Below are 4,783 nucleotides of genomic sequence, written 5' to 3' on the forward strand. Positions count from 1 at the left end.
TAACTGCATGCCGGTGTTTGTCCTAGTTGGGTCAGAGAGAGCAGCATATGTGCCTCCTGATGAGAGACTAATACGTTTCGAAACCGGTAGAGGCGCTTGCTGCACTCTGTGATTGAACTTGAATACGATACGGCTGTAGTTTCGTGTTGCAAACTAAATTGAAAATGGTTATTCATTTTTATATTGCAATATTGTTTGTTGTTTTAAATAAAGAGTAACATTATTTTTTAAACGTGGTTCTCTGGTTGTATATTAAATCATAATTAGTAGTACCCTTTTTGCAATTTCTTAATATAAGTTGATTTATTAATTAATTAAGCATTCAATTGCAATATGGTACTTTTTTCTCTACCTATCTCTAATATGTAGGTAGATAAATGAAAAGCACAAGAAAATCCATTAAAAGGCATTTTAATTACCACTGTGATCAGACTTATTGTATTTGCTTTATTGTATTGTATTTACAAAAAGAAGAGACGTGGACGTGAACGTAGAAAATCGTAATATACGACTTTTGATCAATGAAAAAGCAAGGAAATTACTGGCACGTGAAATCATTATCAGCTTCTGCATACCTAAACGTTGCCTTAAAACAAAACTTTGCAGCAAAGAGCCGGTTTTGAGCGATGACATGTATGTACTCAACATCATCAGTCTTTTATTTACTATATAACGTAAACACGGTAACCCGGAATAAATCCGGTTCAGAGTGAGTACGTTCACGTACCACCTACCTCCACACTACAGTACTGTAGAGGCGGACTAAATCATTCCTTATGATGAGTCCAATTCTCTGAGCCTAAATCAATAAAGAATAAAAAGACCGCTAAACTGGATAAAAATGAGTGGCGCATACTATGTTCTAGTTACAAAGGAGCTGATACGAATATTATGTGGCGCTAAAATGTAATATGTTCATTTTGATGGAAAATCAAATTTTAGTTCTGTTTTGAAACATTTTTCCATAATATGTGCTAAATTGGAAGTAAAACTCGCCACAAAATGGTACTTTTGATAAAGGTTTGACGTTCTTTTAGGGTGCTGCACTCTCTTCGAGTCTCATGACTCTTTCCATCAGTTCTATTTTGCTTCTAGCCAAGATGACCAAATCGTTCACAATTGCTAAGCACTGCTGTTTTTATGGTAGATCAGACTTGTTCTATTAATGTTTGATTCCTGTATAACCTTTTCTAATATTATGCTAAACATTATAGATGTTAATGGGTCACTCTGCCGTACTCATCCATCCTTGTTTGACCTCAAAGCTTCCTGCTATACCTACTATTGTTTATCTTGACTTTATTCACTGCTCTTTGGAGAGTTAATTTCATTATTCTAATAAGCTTTGGACAAACATCCATGTCTTGCAATGCTTTGAATATTTCCCTTCTTTTGACTCGATCGAAAGCCTGTTTAAAATCAATGAAAGAACCATCGCATCGTATCTTTATTGTATTCGTAACTTTCAGCCTGTATTTCTCGTGTTGTGAAGACCTGGACCACAGCACTTCTGCCTTTTCTGAACCCACACTGATATTCACAGATCACTTAACTCTCTTTAGATGTTTCACGCAGGTATCTCAAGGTCATACTAAACTAAATGTCATTTTTAGTAATGATACGTTTTTTGAGATGTCGTCATGCACCTGGAGTGAAGATTTCTTCCATATCACTGAGTCTGAGTGTCATTATAATTTGTCAATTGTCATCATTGTCAGTATGCTTTTATCTTTTATCTTTATGTCAGTAAAAATGTTTATCTGATTGTTAGCAATAATAAAAAATCCTGATTTAGATAAAATGAATTCAAATACAGTTTTTGAAACAAAGCGAATGTGATTTAAAGATCCCTAGGAAGATCAAATTCCTAACTTATATTTGCATGGTGAGTTCAACAAGTATTTGTTATTAGAGAATAAGTAACACATTTAGTGGTGTAGGGAAGCAAACGAATGTAACACCAAGTAAGTAACCCCTACAGAAAATATATAATTAATACAAATTATTTTACGTGTAATGAATATGGTTATTATCAAACCAATTATATTAATTTTTTGTTTTAGTTGAAAGTCCTTCAACAAGTAGAGATGCACACATGTTTCAATCATTTGAGATACCCTTTTGTAGAAGTATTTGGAAGATAACTATTAATAATTTCATTTGTAAAGATACGATTTGTAAAAAAGTATATACAAAGTGGTTTTGCTGGTATTAAATAAATAAATAAAAATACGTTGTCATGTCTTATTTTTTCCCAAGTGGTATTTTGTATATTTGAAATTAAAAATAATTTGCATATTTTAAAACCAAATTATTTTTTTTCAACTATACAAATATTTTAACCTAACATTTTCTTCCCACCAAAATTACATTTTGAAATTCCCGCTTGCATTAGTTCCGATACAAGCGGCATGGAGCGCTGTTTTTCATATTTAACCAAAGCGTTATCGTGAAACATCTAGAGGAGGTAGGTGATCTGTGCTGATATTCTCCTATGCTTTTATCAACCTTCGTTGTTAATCCATTCTTAATGTGCATAGCCAATATTTTATACGCAATGTTGAGCAGCGCTATGTCTCGATAATTCTGACATTCAGCCATATTTCCTTTTTTTGTGAACAAGGCTTAGTATTGCTTCTGTCCATTCTTCAGGTAGCATTTGATCATTCCAGCGATTATGCAGTCCCTTCCTGGGCTCTTGTTTATTTTAAATTCTCGATGATATCACGAATTTCGCTTATAGTCGGAGGTTGTTATTCGATCTGTTCGTTTTGTGTTTTATTTGGTAGATCCACTGCTTCTACAGGGTTGCCAGATTGGGGTATTTCCCCCCATTTTTGGGGTAATTTGAAAGCGTCTGGGGGAATTTTTATAAGCAGAAATGGTTGGGGGATTTTTGGGAGAAGAATTAATTGTTGGGGGATTTTTGGGGGAAGAATTATGGATAATTTTAACGGTCATGGTAAATTAAATTTGTGAAAGTACATAGAAAGAACTGTTATTCTACTCTCATATAATCGAAGATGATAGAACATATGAATAATTTCAGCGCCCTCTGTTGATAAGTAGTATAATTTTGGTTTACTGTTCTCTACATTTGAGTACTGCCGTGTATTACTCGTACTACTACTGCTACTAATTCATTAGCTTTATTTGCGGAGACAGTCCATGACTGGTTTCTGGCTGATTCGCATGCGCAGTTCTGTTTTTAAGGGCTTGAAAACGGAACTGCGCATGCGTATCAGTCAGAAACCAGTCATGGACTGTCTCCGCGAACAAAGCTATTAAAATGCGGCAAAAATTTAAATTTGGGGGATTTGAGCTTCAATTTGGGGGAATTTTAGTTTAAAAGTGGGGGATTTAGAAAATCGCATCTGGCAACTCTCTGCTTCCGCGCTATTATCATCTCATTATCTGTCTGTTTAGCTCTATTTAGCAGCTCATCAAAGTACTGCTTCCAGCGTTCTAATATCTCCAGTTCTCCCATAATCATTTCTCCTTTCTTTTCTGTATAATGTAAAGGGTTATTAACTATATTTTGACCCCCCTGGAAACTGCTATATTTACAGAATTAGAAAAAAATGGAAAATACAAGACTTATTCGATTCTTAAATTATGATTTTTTGACATATATTATACCAGTGACGTCATCCATCTGGGCCTAATGACGTAATCGATTATTTTTTTTAATGAGAATAGGGGTCGTGTGCTAGCTCATTTGAAAGGTTATTCAATTCTCTATTCAGTAATATAAACATTAAGATCATTATTTATACAGGGTGTCCAAAAAAATTTTTGAATTAAATTAATTGACACTAAAAGAAGAATGTATGTAATTTATTTAATTCAAAATATCTTCTACCGCTATTAGAAAACAGAAATAAAAGTTTATTGCACAAATAAACATTGCTTTTTGTTTAAATTCAATGTTCAAACTGCCAAGAGGCAGATGGGTGGCAGCTAGAACATTGAATTTAAGTGAAAAGTAATGTTTATTTGTTTAATAAACATTTATTTTTGTTTTTTGACAGCAGTAAAGTGTATTTTGAATTGAATAAATTACATACATTCTTCTATTTGCGTCAAGTAATTTATTTAAATTTTTTTTGAACACCCTGTATAAATAATCATGTTAATGTTTATATTGCTAAATAGGGAATTAAATAACCTTTCAAATGAGCTAGCACACGACCCCTATTCTCATTTAAAAAAATAGTCGATGACGTCGTCATCACGCCCAAAGTGATTACGTCACTAGTACGATATATGTGTCAAAAAATCATAATTTAAAAATCGAATAACTTTTGTATTTTACATTTTTTTCTAATTCTGTAAATAAAGCAGTTTACAGGGGGGTCAAAATATAGTGAGATATACAGTGAGTGAAGATATATTTTCTCCCTTGGTTTTTGTTCCTAATTTGATTATTTTTATAGCTTACCTCTTTATTTTTCAGCTTAGCTTCATTTTTCCTTTTTTTTCTTTGTAGTATTTTTTTTTTGTTTTATTTCTTTGGTCGATGTAATTTTTCTGCGCTTCTCTTGTTCCTTGACCCGCTCTTCCAATTCTTGCCCACATTCTTGATCAACCCATTCTATTTGTTTTCTCTTTGTGGTGTCATTGGTGCTGGAAATACAGGGTGAGTCATGAGGAACTGTACATACTCCTACCTCGTATAGAAGCTCCTATGGGGAATAACAAATGACCATTACAAAGTGTCTGCTCCCATTGTTTAATAATATACAGGGCGAGTTTCGCATATTGACAGAAATTTGTATTCGTC

At 33.3% G+C, this 4,783-nt stretch overlaps 1 long non-coding RNA gene across 1 annotated transcript; it reads left to right on the top strand.

Moving 5' to 3' along the window:
- The first annotated feature begins 1,844 nt into the window (after window positions 1-1,844).
- Window positions 1,845-2,233, top strand: LOC126883878 (uncharacterized). The gene is made up of 2 exons (XR_007697730.1): window positions 1,845-1,964; window positions 2,064-2,233. It is a non-coding gene; the product is annotated as an uncharacterized LOC126883878 (long non-coding RNA).
- Window positions 2,234-4,783: the final 2,550 nt, after the last annotated feature.

Source organism: Diabrotica virgifera, chromosome 4 (assembly GCF_917563875.1).
Source record: "Diabrotica virgifera virgifera chromosome 4, PGI_DIABVI_V3a".
In the NCBI taxonomy this organism is placed as follows: Eukaryota; Metazoa; Arthropoda; class Insecta; order Coleoptera; family Chrysomelidae; genus Diabrotica; species Diabrotica virgifera.